The sequence below is a fragment of the Oncorhynchus masou genome, chromosome 31 (assembly GCF_036934945.1).
Source record: "Oncorhynchus masou masou isolate Uvic2021 chromosome 31, UVic_Omas_1.1, whole genome shotgun sequence".
Classification (NCBI taxonomy): Eukaryota; Metazoa; Chordata; class Actinopteri; order Salmoniformes; family Salmonidae; genus Oncorhynchus; species Oncorhynchus masou.
The window spans coordinates 10,775,918-10,793,383 of NC_088242.1; the positions used below are offsets into that span (position 1 = coordinate 10,775,918).

Consider the following 17,466-nt stretch of genomic DNA (forward strand, 5'->3'; position numbering starts at 1 on the left):
CAAAACGAAGAGGTGACAGACAGATCCTGTTCCAGCAGCATCCAGCTGAAATGATGAGTTGGTGGACTGCTGTGTGAGGCGATCAGTGTGGTGAACTGCGCCTCCTACTGGCTATCCCCGCTACTACAGGCAGGGCTGGAGCCCTCCGTACTGCTGAATCAAAAATCTACATGATCCACCAAAATACCAAAGAAGAAAATGTCTAATTTGTGTCACATGTCATCCCAGTCTTTAATGCTGTAGTTTAACGACGTGGAATGGAAACAATCAGGAAGAAGTTGATTCCACTAGTTACCACAGCCACAAAGTAAATGTGTGGTCTTCATTCAAGGTTAGGGTTAGGCATACATGTATCCGTGTGGTTAAGGTTAGAGCGAGGTTAAACCTTTAATTTCCAGAAGCAAAATTGTAGAAATGGGCGGGGCTTGTGACTTTGTGGCTGTGGTAACTCGTGACGACCGAAGTAGTGGATACTATATTACCCAGGGTTCCCCTTCGCGTGTCTATATACACTTTATAGAAATGATATTTTAATATTTGCTGCAATTCTAACCAAAAACACCAAAATATAAAGCGACAGGAACATGGTCGTGAAAAGCTTACTTATTATTCGGCACAAAAATATTTATATTATAACCGTTATCGGGATTTATAGTGCTGTGAATCTGCTGGGTGTCAACCCCCTCCAATCTTTAGAAGACTCTGGTTTCTCTTCAAATTGCATAAATCTTTCGCCTTTTTACTAAAGATTTCCGTGGAGAGGAACATTCTGAGTATCAACAAATTTTTTTATGCCCGGCCTCACGGCTGGGCTTCCTACACTTGTTGAAAGTATTTTTAATGCAGCACATATTTGTGTGGCATTGTCCATTTTGAAACATCTATTTTGCTTGCCATTTACATTACATTTAAGTCATTTAGCAGACGCTCTTATCCAGAGCGACTTACAAATTGGTGAATTCACCTTCTGACATCCAGTGGAACAGCCACTTTACAATAGTGCATCTAAATCATTTAAGGGGGGGGGGGTGAGAAGGATTACTTTATCCTATCCTAGGTATTCCTTGAAGAGGTGGGGTTTCAGGTGTCTCCGGAAGGTGGGTAAGGTGGTGAATGACTCCGCTGTCCTGGCGTCGTGAGGGAGTTTGTTCCACCATTGGGGGGCCAGAGCAGCGAACAGTTTTGACTGGGCTGAGCGGGAACTGTACTTCCTCAGTGGTAGGGAGGCGAGCAGGCCAGAGGTGGATGAACGCAGTGCCCTTGTTTGGGTGTAGGGCCTGATCAGAGCCTGGAGGTACTGCGGTGCCGTTCCCCTCACAGCTCCGTAGGCAAGCACCATGGTCTTGTAGCGGATGCGAGCTTCAACTGGAAGCCAGTGGAGAGAGCGGAGGAGCGGGGTGACGTGAGAGAACTTGGGAAGGTTGAACACCAGACGGGCTGCGGCGTTCTGGATGAGTTGTAGGGGTTTAATGGCACAGGCAGGGAGCCCAGCCAACAGCGAGTTGCAGTAATCCAGACGGGAGATGACAAGTGCCTGGATTAGGACTTGCGCCGCTTCCTGTGTGAGGCAGGGTCGTACTCTGCGGATGTTGTAGAGCATGAACCTACAGGAACGGGCCACCGCCTTGATGTTAGTTGAGAACGACAGGGTGTTGTCCTATGCAGCATTGATACAGTATCTCGTTCCGCAGCCTGTCAGTTTAAATCCATTCTGTAGTTTCCAAATCCACACAGTGTACAAGTCAAGTGGATAATTCTGCAGCCCATCAATTTCAACTCCTCTGCCTCCAGCTAAGCAAGCTTTCAACCTTGAAGAGTACAACTTTTCACAATCTACCTTAGAGCAGGTGAGCACTCACTTGTGAACCTTACCTTGAACCTCATGTGATGTTACACTTCCTATTTGAACCTTACCTTGAACCTCATGTGATGTTACACTTCCTGTTTGAACCTTACCTTGAACCTCATGTGATGTTACACTTCCTGTTTGAACCTTACCTTGAACCTCATGTGATGTTACACTTCCTGTTTGAACCTTACCTTGAACCTCATGTGATGTTACATCAACTGCAATGCGAACCCCATCAACTTCCTATTTTTCTAAAGTAGTTCTCCTTTCTGTCTGTCTTTCTCCCCCTCTCTCAGGTGTTCATGGAGTTTGCTAAGGAGCAGGAGGAGGAGGAAGTGGGTTCCCTCAGCACCACGTTTCAGTGGCAGCGTCTCTGCCAGGGCGGCCCTGCGCCTGTCGACCAAACAGACAGCATTGTGCACCAGCTCTGAGTTCTGCTGGGGGGGGCTGACTGTCTGTGGGGCACAGTGTCCACAGCACCCAGGCTGCCTGACTACACGGCACTAACCTCATCCCCAGTGGCTGGGAACATTTTACTATGGCACAGGCTATGCCAGCCCTGGCAGTGCACTCAACCCTCGCCTCACCAGCTCAAACCCCCACCTGTCACCAGCCCAAACTAATGAGACGAGATGGTTGTCACAGGACAGACAGACGCCTCTATGGGCATTGCCCTGGAAGGATGGAAGCCTTGCACTCACACTGAAAGTCTGTGTGTGGGATGGCTCTTCCCCTCTCTTTGAGTTGTGTGTTTCCTGACTTGCGTTGGTATATATTGATATACAGTATATACTATTTTTTGATTCCTTATCCTTTCCATCCATTTCTTTTTCTGGGTTAACCTTGTCCCACCCTGGGGTAGCCTTGTCTCTCGTCCCTCCCTGGGATAACCTTGTCCCTCCCTGGGAGAAAGAAAGAAAGAATTAGACAGAGCATACTTAAGTTCGCACAGGACACCGGATAAGACAGGAGAAGTACTCCAGTTATAACAGACTCAACCTAGCCCCCCGACACATAAACTACTGCAGCATAAATACTGGAGGCTGAGACAGGAGGGGTCAGGAGACACTATGGCCCCATCCGATGATACCCCCAGACAGGGCCAAACAAGCAGGATATAACCCCACCCACTTTGCCAAAGCACGGCCCCCACACCACTAGAGGGATATCTTCAACCACCAATTTACCATCTTGAGACAAGGCTGAGTATATCCCACAAAGATCTCCGCCACAGCACAACTTAAGGGGGGGTAAGATAAGAAGATCACATCAGTGACTCAACCCACTCAAGTGACGCACCCCTCCTAGGGAAGGCATGGAAGAGCATCAGTAAGCCAGTGACTCTCCCAGTGGAAAGAGGGGAACCGGCCAGGCAGAGACCGCAAGGGTGGTTCGTTGCTCCAGTGCCTTTCATTCACCTTCACACTCCTGGGCCAGACTACACTCAATCATTGGACCTACTGAAGAGATGAGTCTTCAATAAAGACTTAAAAGTTGAGACCGAGTCTGCGTCTCTCACATGGGTAGGCAGACCATTCCATAAAAATGGAGCTCTATAGGAGAAAGCCCTGCCTCCAGCTGTTTGCTTAGAAATTCTAGGGACAATTAGGAGGCCTGTGTCTTGTGACCGTAGCGTACATGTAGGTTTGTACGGCATGACCAAATCGGAAAGATGGGTAGGAGTAAGCCCATGTAATGCTTTGTAGGTTAGCAGTAAAACCTTGAAATCAGCTCTTGCCTTGACAGGAAGCCAGTGTAGGGAGGCTAGCACTGGAGTAATATGATCAAAGTTTATTTAGTGCTTTATCCAGGTAGACGGAAAGTAGAGCATTGCAGTAGTCTAACCTAGAAGTAACAAAAGCATGGATTTTTGCAATGTTACGTAGATGGAAAAACGCTGTCCTTGAAACAGTCTTGATATGTTCGTCAAAAGAGAGATCAAGGTCCAGAGTAACACCGAGGTCCTTCTCAGTTTTATTTGAGACGACTGTAGAACCATCAAGATTAATTGTCAGATTCAACAGAAGATCTCTTTGTTTCTTGGGACCTAGAACAAGCATCTCTGCTTTGTCCGAGTTTAAAAGTAGAACGTTTTCAGCCATCCACTTCCTTATGTCTGAAACACAGGCTTCCAGCGAGCTGTCTGTCATCCACATAGCAGTGAAAGTTAACATTATGTTTTCGAATGACATCCCCATGAGGTAGAATATATAGTGAAAACAATAGTGGTCCTAAAACGGAACCTTGAGGAACTTGGTTAACCAACTAACTTTCCAGAATCTCTGGAAGTAACTCCATCGTTTAACTCCATTGGTCAACAACAAGACTCAGGCCCTCGCACGGTTCTGGCTGGGATCTTACCTCAGGACTCTGAGGCTGATCCCAGTCGACCTGCAAGCCCCAGTCTCTTTCCTGCTACCCCCGCCCTACGTCCAGCTCCAGAAGTTTTTAAGACATTTTAAACTGGAAAAAGAAACAGTCACGGTTTTAACAAAACACCGCTCTCTTCTCTCTCTTGTGCAGGATCGGGAACCAGTATGTCCAGTGCGCGGGCTCGTTATAGGTGAGCCCACAACGGTTTGGCGCAACGTGGCCTATCCTGCTCTCCTGAATCGGCATCGGGACCTGTCCTGGATGGTCGCCCACGAGATCCTCCCGGTCAGGGACGTTATGCACTCACGGGGCATGGCGAGGATATCCGCGTGCCCCCGACCAGGCTGCGGCCAAGAAGAGTCGGTGAGGCACATGCTCTGGGAGTGCAGAGCCGCCAGGGACCTGTGGAAGGAAGCAGGCCCCCTGATCACCTCGTGTCTGCCAGCAGGGGAGGACCTAACACCTCAGCTCGTGCTGTATGGGGTGGGCCGAAGGCCCATTCCATCGAAGACCTTCACCAAGCTCTGGTCCACCCTCACGTGCCTGAAGGAAGCACTGTGGTCCTCCCGTAACCTGCTGGTAGCGAAAAACGTAGAGACCACCCCCAGGCAGTGGCCATGGTAGCCACGGAAGCCCTGGGGTGGTACGGAAGAAAGGGGGCCTCGACCCCAAGCGAAGGGTCCCCCACAACACCCTAGGTCCCGACGGCCACGGCCTGACAGCGCTGCGGCGCCTAGGGCGATGCGCCTAAGGGGAGGGATCCCCCCTGGGCCCCGAAGGACGGGACGATGATCCATTCAGAAGAGCAGGATGAGGTGAGCTTGATAAAGACTCACCCCGCTCCTGTACAAGGGACTGAAGACAGCCTTTTAACAAAGTGGCTTTTTAACATGTTTTTCATGTCCTAAAAATGTTTTAACTTTGTTAGATCATTAGTACACATTTTAAATGGCTTTTACAGATTTGATGTTTTTACAAGGAAAGTACTTTTATTCATAGTTGTTTTCATTGGTTTTAACAACATGTACTTTTTAACAAATTTAAATGTAACTTTCAAATGCTGTGTTTTATGCTTTGTTGCCGTTATTTATGTGTATAAATGATGTAAAAAATGGATGAGCTGTTTTTAAAGGAATTGTACCAATATAACTTTTCCAAAAGAAAAAAAACTCCATCGTTTAAGAAATATTGACTTGAAGTTGGTGTGGTATTATTGACTCTACAACAGCAACCAATACACAAATGAAGCTTTTAATTAACCAAAAAAACTAGTAGTTGTATGTGGCTGTTTTTCCAAGTAAGCTGCCTAATTGAATAATCCTGCTTTCTGGAACACCCCACTGACTGTATGCTTTGTTGTGTTGACATACTATAACACTTTGGTGTGAGTGAAAGGTGGACCCTGAGACATGACCCTCTACTCTGTCGTCCTGTGTCCTACCTTCAGCCTCCTGGTAGAGGTAACCAGGGAGGGAGGGAGCAATGAGACATGACCCTCTACTCTGTCGTCTATCTTCAGCCTCCTGGTAGAGGTAACCAGGGAGGGAGGGAACCCTGAGGCATGACCCTCTACTCTGTCTCCCTGTCTCCTACCTTCAGCCTCCTGGTAGAGGTAATCAGGGAGGGAGGGAGCCCTGAGGCATGACCCTCTACTCTGTCTCCCTGTCTCCTACCTTCAGCCTCCTGGTAGAGGTAATCAGGGAGGGAGGGAGCCCTGAGGCATGACCCTCTACTCTGTCTCCCTGTCTCCTACCTTCAGCCTCCTGGTAGAGGTAATCAGGGAGGGAGGGAGCACTGAGGCATGACCCTATACTCTGTCTCCCTGTCTCCTACCTTCAGCCTCCTGGTAGAGGTAACCAGGGAGGGAGGGAGCCCTGAGGCATGACACACTACTCTGTCTCCCTGTCTCCTACCTTCAGCCTCCTGGTAGAGGTAACCAGGGAGGGAGGGAGCCCTGAGGCATGACCCTCTACTCTGTCTCCCTGTCTCCTACCTTCAGCCTCCTGGTAGAGGTAACCAGGGAGGGAGGGAGCCCTGAGACATGACCCTCTACTCTGTGTTCTACCTTCAGCCTCCTGGTAGAGGTAACCAGGGAGGGAGGGAGCCCTGAGGCATGACCCTCTACTCTGTGTTCTACCTTCAGCCTCCTGGTAGAGGTAACCAGGGAGGGAGGGAGACCTGAGGCATGTCCCTCTACTCTGTGTTCTACCTTCAGACTCCTGGTAGAGGTAACCAGGGAGGGAGGGAGCCCTGAGACATGACCCTCTACTCTGTCTCCCTGTCTCCTACCATCAGCCTCCTGGTAGAGGTAACCAGGGAGGGAGGGAGCCCTGAGGCATGACCTTCTACTCTCTCTTCTACCTTCAGCCTCCTGGTAGAGGTAACCAGGGAGGGAGGGAGCCCTGAGGCATGACCCTCTACTCTTTCTCCCTGTCTCCTACCATCAGCCTCCTGGTAGAGGTAACCAGGGAGGGAGGGAGCCCTGAGGCATGACCCTCTACTCTGTCTCCCTGTCTCCTACCGTCAGCCTCCTGGTAGAGGTAACCAGGGAGGGAGGGAGCCCTGAGGCATGACCCTCTACTCTGTGTTCTACCTTCAGCCTCCTGGTAGAGGTAACCAGGGAGGGAGGGAGCCCTGAGACATGACCCTCTACTCTCTCTTCTACCTTCAGCCTCCTGGTAGAGGTAACCAGGGAGGGAGGGAGCCCTGAGACATGACCCTCTACTCTGTCTCCCTGTCTCCTACCGTCAGCCTCCTGGTAGAGGTAACCAGGGAGGTAGGGAGCCCTGAGGCATCACCCTCTACTCTGTCTCCCTGTCTCCTACCTTCAGCTACAATGTCTCCCTTTTCTTCTGCTCCAGGTGTCTCTTTCTCTCTTTCAAAATTATTCCTTCAGCTTTTCCCTCTTTCACTCCTTTTCCATCTCTGTACCTTTCATTCACTGTTTCTTTCCTGACACTTCTCCTCATCTCCCTTCTCTCTCACCAGTATCCATCCCCTCCTTGTCCTCCTCCCTTCTCCTCATCTCCCTTCTCTCTCACCAGTATCCATCCCCTCCTTGTCCTCCTCCCTTCTCCTCATCTCCCTTCTCGCCCACCAGTATCCATCCCCTCCTTGTCCTCCTCCCTTCTCCTCATCTCCCTTCTCTCTCACCAGTATCCATCCCCTCCTTGTCCTCCTCCCTTCTCCTCATCTCCCTTCTCGCCCACCAGTATCCATCCCCTCCTTGTCCTCCTCCCTTCTCCTCATCTCCCTTCTCTCTCACCAGTATCCATCCCCTCCTTGTCCTCCTCCCTTCTCCTCATCTCCCTTCTCTCTCACCAGTATCCATCCCCTCCTTGTCCTCCTCCCTTCTCCTCATCTCCCTTCTCGCCCACCAGTATCCATCCCCTCCTTATATTAGATGTCTAGATAGAAGCTTATCCTTGGGATTGTAATTTAAATAAACTATATTTATTGAATGGTTGGTTAATGGTGTGTGTCAGTGGCGGTCAGTGCCTTTCAAGATGAGGGAGGACGATTGTTTTTTTTATGAGCATGGCCTTATTTCTATCACATCATGTTAGATGACTCATTCATATTCCGTTCACCCAGCTCAGTGTAACAGCGATAGGTTTAGTTTACTACATGATACTAAAATGTAACCTGTCCCCCATCATTGTGTTGCTACAACCTCCTAGACTTCCGGCGCCGACAGAGATGGCCGCCTCGCTTCGCGTTCCTAGGAAACTATGCAGTTTTTTGTTTTTTTTACGTGTTATTTCTTACATTAGTACCCCAGGTCATCTTAGGTTTCATTACATACAGTCGAGAAGAACTACTGTATATAAGATCAGCGTCAACTCACCATCAGTACGACCAAGAATATGTTTTTCGCGATGCGGATCCTGTGTTCTGCCTTACAAACAGGACAACGGAATGGATCGCATGCAGCGACCCAAAAAAACGACTCCGAAAAAGAGGGAAACGTGGCGGTCTTCTGGTCAGACTACGGAGACAGGCACATCGTGCCCCACTTCCTAGCATTCTTCTTGCCAATGTCCAGTCTCTTGACAACAAGGTTGATGAAATCCGAGCAAGGGTAGCATTCCAGAGGGACATCAGAGACTGTAAAGTTCTGTGCTTCACGGAAACATGGCTCACTGGAGAGACGCTATCCGAAGCGGTCAGCCAACGGGTTTCTCCACGCATCTCGCCGACAGAAACAAACACCTTTCTGGTAAGAAGAGGGGTGGGGGTGTATGCCTTATGGCTAACGAGGCATGGTGCGATGAAAGAAACATACAGGAACTCAAATCCTTCTGTTCACCTGATTTAGAATTCCTCACAATCAAATGTAGACCGCATTATCTACCAAGAGAATTCTCTTCGATTATAATCACAGCCGTATATACCCCCCCCCCCCCCAAGCAGACACATCGATGGCTCTGAACGAACTTTATTTAACTCTTTGCAAACTGGAAACCATTTATCCGGAGGCTGCATTCATTGTTGTTGGGGATTTTAACAAGGCTAATCTGAAAACAAGACTCCCTAAATTTTATCAGCATATTGATTGCGCAACCAGGGGCGGAAAAACCTTGGATCACTGTTACTCTAACTTCCGCGACGCATATAAGGCCCTGCCCCGCCCCCCTTTCGGAAAAGCTGACCACGACTCCATTTTGCTGATACCTGCCTACAGAGAAAAGCTAAAATAAGAAGCTCCCACGCTGAGGTCTGTCCAACGCTGGTCCGACCAAGCTGACTCCACACTCCAAGACTGCTTCCATCACGTGGACTGGGACATGTTTCGTATTGCGTCAGATAACAACATTGACGAATACGCTGATTCGGTGTGCGAGTTCATTAGAACGTGCGTTGAAGATGTCGTTCCCATAGCAACGATTAAAACATTCCCTAACCAGAAACCGTGGATTGATGGCAGCATTCGCGTGAAACTGAAAGCACGAACCACTGCTTTCAATCAGGGCAAGGTGTCTGGTAACATGACTGAATACAAACAATGCAGCTATTCCCTCCGTAAGGCTATCAAACAAGCTAAGCGTCAGTACAGAGACAAAGTAGAATCCCAATTCAACGGCTCAGACACAAGAGGCATGTGGCAGGGTCTACAGTCAATCACGGACTACAGGAAGAAATCCAGCCCAGTCACGGACCAGGATGTCTTGCTCCCTGGCAGACTAAATAACTTTTTTGCCCGCTTTGAGGACAATACAGTGCCACTGACACTGCCTGCAACGGAAAAATGCGGTCCCTCCTTCACTGCAGCCGAGGTGAGTAAAACATTTAAACGTGTTAACCCTCGCAAGGCTGCAGGCCCAGACGGCATCCCCAGCCGCGCCCTCAGAGCATGCGCAGACCAGCTGGCTGGTGTGTTTACGGACATATTCAATCAATCCCTATACCAGTCTGCTGTTCCCACATGCTTCAAGAGGGCCACCATTGTTCCTGTTCCCAAGAAAGCTAAGATAACTGAGCTAAACGACTACCGCCCCGTAGCACTCACTTCCGTCATCATGAAGTGCTTTGAGAGACTAGTCAAGAACCATGTCACCTCCACCCTACCTGACACCCTAGACCCACTCCAATTTGCTTACCGCTCAAATAGGTCCACAGACGATGCAATCTCAACCACACTGCACACTGACCTAACCCATCTGGACAAGAGGAATACCTACGTGAGAATGCTGTTCATCGACTACAGCTCGTCATCAAGCCGGGGGTACCCTCCAAGCTCTTCATCAAGCTCGAGACCCTGGGTCTCAACCCCGCCCTGTGCAACTGGGTACTGGACTTCCTGACGGGCCGCCCCCAGGTGGTGAGGGTAGGTAACAACATCTCCTCCCCGCTGATCCTCAACACTGGGGCCCCACAAGGGTGCGTTCTGAGCCCTCTCCTGTACTCCCTGTTCACCCACGACTGCGTGGCCACGCACGCCTCCAACTCATTCATCAAGTTTGCGGACGACACAACAGTGGTAGGCTTGATTACCAACAACAACGAGACGGCCTACAGGGAGGAGGTGAGGGCCCTCGGAGTGTGGTGTCAGGAAAATAACCTCACACTCAACGTCAACAAAACTAAGGAGATGATTGTGGACTTCAGGAAACAGCAGAGGGAACACCCCCCTATCCACATCGATGGAACAGTAGTGGAGAGAGTAGCAAGTTTTAAGTTCCTCGGCATACACATCACAGACAAACTGAATTGGTCCACTCACACAGACAGCATCGTGAAGAAGGCGCAGCAGCGCCTCTTCAACCTCAGGAGGCTGAAAAAATTTGGCTTGTCATCAAAAGCACTCACAAACTTCTACAGATGCACAATCGAGAGCATCCTGGCGGGCTGTATCACCGCCTGGTATGGCAACTGCTCCGCCCTCAACCGTAAGGCTCTCCAGAGGGTAGTGAGGTCTGCACAACGCATCACCAGGGGCAAACTACCTGCCCTCCAGGACACCTACACCACCCGATGTTACAGGAAGGCCATAAAGATCATCAAGGACATCAACCACCCGAGCCACTGCCTGTTCACCCCGCTATCATCCAGAAGGCGAGGTCAGTACAGGTGCATCAAAGCTGGGACCGAGAGACTGAAAAACAGCTTCTATCTCAAGGCCATCAGACTGTTAAACAGCCACCACTAACATTGAGTTGCTGCTGCCAACACACTGACACTGACTCAACTCCAGCCACTTTGATAATGGGAATGGATGGGAAATGATGTAAATATATCACTAGCCACTTTAAACAATGCTACCTTATATAATGTTACTTACCCTACATTATTCATCTCATATGCATACGTATATACTGTACTCTATATCATCGACTGCATCCTTATGTAATACATGTATCACTAGCCACTTTAACTATGCCACTTTGTTTACATACTCATCTCATATGTATATACTGTACTCGATACCATCTACTGTATCTTGCCTATGCTGCTCTGTACCATCACTCATTCATATATCCTTATGTACATATTCTTTATCCCCTTACACTGTGTATAAGACAGTAGTTTAGGAATTGTTAGTTAGATTACTTGCTGGTTATTACTGCATTGTCGGAACTAGAAGCACAAGCATTTCGCTACACTCGCATTAACATCTGCTAACCATGTGTATGTGACAAATAAAATTTGATTTGATTTGATTTGATTTGACCTCACATATGAATGAACGTTTACAACGTAGGTTCCACACAGGTCGAGAGAAAGATTTGAGGTGAGAGACGCATTCAATACCGTCTTACAAACGTTTTCCTGCATCCAGCTGATATAGGGTGTAGTCATTATTCCAACAGTTACAAACAGGTTTCTACTGGACAAATTCAGGTATGTTTATCCCCATTTCGTTCCTTTTTAAGAAATGTTTTTTTTAACAGAATCGGCTGAATGACGCACACCAAACTGTTAATTTTCAGAGCCACATGTAAACAGCTGGTTGTATTCTCACATCGACTCGCTCTCCTCTCACCTTTTCCCTTCTCTTGTGGACTTCAGTGTACATCAGCTGTCTGTGACCAGGCGAAAAAACCTTTCCAAACCAAATCTACATTATTGTCACCATCGTAGCGAAAGTAACGTCATAGTCAACATGGCTAAAATAACTCAAGTCTTAGTAAACCCGCAAACAATAATGCAGTACAGCCAGTAAGCAGTTTAGCAGTTACACCGGTGGGCCCCTTGTGGTAATAAATTAGTAATACCAAAAGCTTACCCTTTACACACACACATCACACGTAGATTTACATAAGCAACATAACGGCACCTCAGACATAATGCTCAGACAACTTGCCCACGGTGTTTATTATAACCTAACCAGCTGTTGAATGTCACTGCCTGTAGCCTTCTCTCTGCCTGTAGCCTTCTCTCTGGCTGTAGCCTTCTCTCTGGCTGTAGCCTTCTCTCTGCCTGTAGCCTTCTCTCTGGCTGTAGCCTTCTCTCTGGCTGTAGCCTTCTCTCTGGCTGTAGCCTTCTCTCTGCCTGTAGCCTTCTCTCTGGCTGTAGCCTTCTCTCTGCCTGTAGCCTTCTCTCTGCCTGTAGCCTTCTCTCTGGCTGTAGCCTTCTCTCTGTCTGTAGCCTTCTCTCTGCCTGTAGCCTTCTCTCTGGCTGTAGCCTTCTCTCTGCCTGTAGCCTTCTCTCTGCCTGTAGCCTTTTCTCTGGCTGTAGCCTTCTCTCTGGCTGTAGCCTTCTCTCTGTCTGTAGCCTTCTCTCTGCCTGTAGCCTTCTCTCTGTCTGTAGCCTTCTCTCTGCCTGTAGCCTTCTCTCTGGCTGTAGCCTTCTCTCTGGCTGTAGCCTTCTCTCTGCCTGTAGCCTTCTCTCTGTCTGTAGCCTTCTCTCTGTCTGTAGCCTTCTCTCTGCCTGTAGCCTTCTCTCTGGCTGTAGCCTTCTCTCTGGCTGTAGCCTTCTCTCTGCCTGTAGCCTTCTCTCTGGCTGTAGCCTTCTCTCTGTCTGTAGCCTTCTCTCTGCCTGTAGCCTTCTCTCTGCCTGTAGCCTTCTCTCTGTCTGTAGCCTTCTCTCTGTCTGTAGCCTTCTCTCTGCCTGTAGCCTTCTCTCTGGCTGTAGCCTTCTCTCTGGCTGTAGCCTTCTCTCTGTCTGTAGCCTTCTCTCTGTCTGTAGCCTTCTCTCTGTCTGTAGCCTTCTCTCTGCCTGTAGCCTTCTCTCTGGCTGTAGCCTTCTCTCTGGCTGTAGCCTTCTCTCTGTCTGTAGCCTTCTCTCTGGCTGTAGCCTTCTCTCTGGCTGTAGCCTTCTCTCTGTCTGTAGCCTTCTCTCTGCCTGTAGCCTTCTCTCTGGCTGTAGCCTTCTCTCTGGCTGTAGCCTTCTCTCTGGCTGTAGCCTTCTCTCTGGCTGTAGCCTTCTCTCTGGCTGTAGCCTTCTCTCTGCCTGTAGCCTTCTCTCTGGCTGTAGCCTTCTCTCTGTCTGTAGCCTTCTCTCTGTCTGTAGCCTTCTCTCTGCCTGTAGCCTTCTCTCTGGCTGTAGCCTTCTCTCTGCCTGTAGCCTTCTCTCTGGCTGTAGCCTTCTCTCTGCCTGTAGCCTTCTCTCTGGCTGTAGCCTTCTCTCTGTCTGTAGCCTTCTCTCTGGCTGTAGCCTTCTCTCTGCCTGTAGCCTTCTCTCTGGCTGTAGCCTTCTCTCTGTCTGTAGCCTTCTCTCTGCCTGTAGCCTTCTCTCTGCCTGTAGCCTTTTCTCTGGCTGTAGCCTTCTCTCTGGCTGTAGCCTTCTCTCTGTCTGTAGCCTTCTCTCTGCCTGTAGCCTTCTCTCTGGCTGTAGCCTTCTCTCTGGCTGTGGCCTTCTCTCTGGCTGTGGCCTTCTCTCTGCTTGTAGCCTTCTCTCTGTCTGTAGCCTTCTCTCTGGCTGTAGCCTTCTCTCTGGCTGTAGCCTTCTCTCTGTCTGTAGCCTTCTCTCTGCCTGTAGCCTTCTCTCTGGCTGTAGCCTTCTCTCTGGCTGTAGCCTTCTCTCTGCCTGTAGCCTTCTCTCTGGCTGTAGCCTTCTCTCTGCCTGTAGCCTTCTCTATGCCTGTAGCCTTCTCTCTGGCTGTAGCCTTCTCTCTGTCTGTAGCCTTCTCTCTGTATGTAGCCTTCTCTCTGGCTGTAGCCTTCTCTCTGGCTGTAGCCTTCTCTCTGGCTGTAGCCTTCTCTCTGCCTGTAGCCTTCTCTCTGGCTGTAGCCTTCTCTCTGTCTGTAGCCTTCTCTCTGCCTGTAGCCTTCTCTCTGCCTGTAGCCTTTTCTCTGGCTGTAGCCTTCTCTCTGGCTGTAGCCTTCTCTCTGTCTGTAGCCTTCTCTCTGTCTGTAGCCTTCTCTCTGTCTGTAGCCTTCTCTCTGCCTGTAGCCTTCTCTCTGCCTGCAGCCTTCTCTCTGGCTGTAGCCTTCTCTCTGTCTGTAGCCTTCTCTCTGGCTGTAGCCTTCTCTCTGCCTGTAGCCTTCTCTCTGGCTGTAGCCTTCTCTCTGGCTGTAGCCTTCTCTCTGGCTGTAGCCTTCTCTCTGCCTGTAGCCTTCTCTCTGGCTGTAGCCTTCTCTCTGTCTGTAGCCTTCTCTCTGGCTGTAGCCTTCTCTCTGTCTGTAGCCTTCTCTCTGGCTGTAGCCTTCTCTCTGCCTGTAGCCTTCTCTCTGGCTGTAGCCTTCTCTCTGGCTGTAGCCTTCTCTCTGTCTGTAGCCTTCTCTCTGCCTGTAGCCTTCTCTATGGCTGTAGCCTTCTCTCTGGCTGTAGCCTTCTCTCTGGCTGTAGCCTTCTCTCTGCCTGTAGCCTTCTCTCTGGCTGTAGCCTTCTCTCTGGCTGTAGCCTTCTCTCTGCCTGTAGCCTTCTCTCTGGCTGTAGCCTTCTCTCTGTCTGTAGCCTTCTCTCTGTCTGTAGCCTTCTCTCTGCCTGTAGCCTTCTCTCTGGCTGTAGCCTTCTCTCTGGCTGTGGCCTTCTCTCTGGCTGTGGCCTTCTCTCTGCTTGTAGCCTTCTCTCTGTCTGTAGCCTTCTCTCTGGCTGTAGCCTTCTCTCTGGCTGTAGCCTTCTCTCTGTCTGTAGCCTTCTCTCTGGCTGTAGCCTTCTCTCTGGCTGTAGCCTTCTCTCTGCCTGTAGCCTTCTCTCTGGCTGTAGCCTTCTCTCTGGCTGTAGCCTTCTCTCTGTCTGTAGCCTTCTCTCTGGCTGTAGCCTTCTCTCTGTCTGTAGCCTTCTCTCTGGCTGAAGCCTTTTCTCTTGCTGTAGCCTTCTCTCTGGCTGTAGCCTTCTCTCTGGCTGTAGCCTTCTCTCTGGCTGTAGCCTTCTCTCTGCCTGTAGCCTTCTCTCTGTCTGTAGCCTTCTCTCTGCCTGTAGCCTTCTCTCTGGCTGTAGCCTTCTCTCTGTCTGTAGCCTTCTCTCTGGCTGTAGCCTTCTCTCTGCCTGTAGCCTTCTCTCTGCCTGTAGCCTTATCTCTGGCTGTAGCCTTCTCTCTGCCTGTAGCCTTCTCTCTGCCTGTAGCCTTCTCTCTGGCTGTAGCCTTCTCTCTGGCTGTAGCCTTCTCTCTGTCTGTAGCCTTCTCTCTGCCTGTAGCCTTCTCTCTGGCTGTAGCCTTCTCTCTGGCTGTAGCCTTCTCTCTGGCTGTAGCCTTCTCTCTGTCTGTAGCCTTCTCTCTGGCTGTAGCCTTCTCTCTGCCTGTAGCCTTCTCTCTGGCTGTAGCCTTCTCTCTGGCTGTAGCCTTCTCTCTGCCTGTAGCCTTCTCTCGGGCTGTAGCCTTCTCTCTGGCTGTAGCCTTCTCTCTGGCTGTAGCCTTCTCTCTGGCTGTAGCCTTCTCTCTGCCTGTAGCCTTCTCTCTGGCTGTAGCCTTCTCTCTGGCTGTAGCCTTCTCTCTGGCTGTAGCCTTCTCTCTGCCTGTAGCCTTCTCTCTGTCTGTAGCCTTCTCTCTGCCTGTAGCCTTCTCTCTGGCTGTAGCCTTCTCTCTGTCTGTAGCCTTCTCTCTGCCTGTAGCCTTCTCTCTACCTGTAGCCTTATCTCTGGCTGTAGCCTTCTCTCTGCCTGTAGCCTTCTCTCTGTCTGTAGCCTTCTCTCTGGCTGTAGCCTTCTCTCTGGCTGTAGCCTTCTCTCTGCCTGTAGCCTTCTCTCTGGCTGTAGCCTTCTCTCTGGCTGTAGCCTTCTCTCTGCCTGTAGCCTTCTCTCTGCCTGTAGCCTTCTCTCTGCCTGTAGCCTTCTCTCTGCCTGTAGCCTTCTCTCTGGCTGTAGCATTCTCTCTGCCTGTAGCCTTCTCTCTGGCTGTGGCCTTCTCTCTGCCTGTAGCCTTCTCTCTGCATGTAGCCTTCTCTCTGCCTGTAGCCTTCTCTCTGCCTGTAGCCTTCTCTCTGGCTGTAGCCTTCTCTCTGGCTGTAGCATTCTCTCTGCCTGTAGCCTTCTCTCTGCCTGTAGCCTTCTCTCTGCCTGTAGCCTTCTCTCTGGCTGTAGCCTTCTCTCTGCCTGTAGCCTTCTCTCTGCCTGTAGCCTTCTCTCTGGCTGTAGCATTCTCTCTGCCTGTAGCCTTCTCTCTGGCTGTAGCCTTCTCTCTGCCTGTAGCCTTCTCTCTGCATGTAGCCTTCTCTCTGCCTGTAGCCTACTCTCTGCCTGTAGCCTTCTCTCTGCCTGTAATAAAATGCAAATTAATTTATTACTTAAAATTCATACAATGTGATTTTCTGGATTTTTGTATTATAGATTCCGTCTATCACAGTTGAAGTGTGCCTATGATAAAAATTACAGACCTCTACATGCTTTGTAAGTAGGAAAACCTGCAAAATCGGCAGTGTATCAAATACTTGTTCTCCCCACTGTATATATATATCAAATCAAATGTATTTATATAGCCCTTCTTACATCAGCTGATATCTCAAAGTGATAACATACCTTAAGGGAACATTTTGACAATCACCGTATGGTTAGTGAGAAAGTCCCTATTGGAACTGTACGGTCCCTTACTAGACGTCCGAAAACATTTGTAAAATTCGGGGACGGCGTCGGGCCGAGCGGCAGGGCCAGACCTACCGGGAAGTCATCAAATGAACTTTGTCGGACATTCGGTTTTCGTTTAATAAAATAAACAAATTTTGGCCCATTTTTGCGCTATGCCGGAATATCCCACAAGAGGGCATAAGCAATCATATTGCTATTGGACAAAACATCCCGAATCACGACGTGCCATATCTCGAAAACTGAAAATATTTCGAAGCCGAAACTTGGTGAGCGTAGGTTTGGCATTATGGGAAGATGGCCCCGAACAAGATGGCGTCTAGGCCTCAACGGTTTTTGAGTTATGGCCATATTTCTGGGATTAAAGGTCCAAAATGAAAATAGAGAAAAGATTTTTTCACTTCACGTCAAAGTCAAGGAGCCTCCGGTGTCAATAAAAAAAAAATCGGCCATTTATCTATCGTCATTTAAGAGAAATCGTACGATGACCAGATCGTGATGTTCAGATATAGGTGTTTTTTTTTTTTTCAACGGTTACAGATCCAGTTGCAGGGTGTTCATACGAATATTTTTAAAATGTGCTGCGGAGCTCTGCGACATTTCTGTGATTTTCTATGATTTTCTGAAATAACACACACTCACTAAACCCTCCGTAAATAACTCAGTTCTTAATGTAAAGACTTAAAACTCAGGATTCTGTAAAGGCATACCCCAATGAGGATATGAGTTTATTTATAGCTTCCTGTGTCAACCGGAAGTGCCATAATTGGTGTCTCAGGGGCTGTTTGGAAGGGTTAAAAAAATCAGATCTGTCCAAAACTTCATATGTGTGATTAGACAAC

General features: G+C 49.3%; 1 non-coding gene across 1 annotated transcript; it reads left to right on the forward strand.

Annotated features, from left to right (window-relative positions):
• The first annotated feature begins 697 nt into the window (after positions 1-697).
• On the forward strand, positions 698-814 carry LOC135525367 (U5 spliceosomal RNA). Its single transcript, XR_010453138.1, has one exon. It is a non-coding gene; the product is annotated as a U5 spliceosomal RNA (small nuclear RNA).
• The last annotated feature ends 16,652 nt before the right edge of the window (positions 815-17,466 follow it).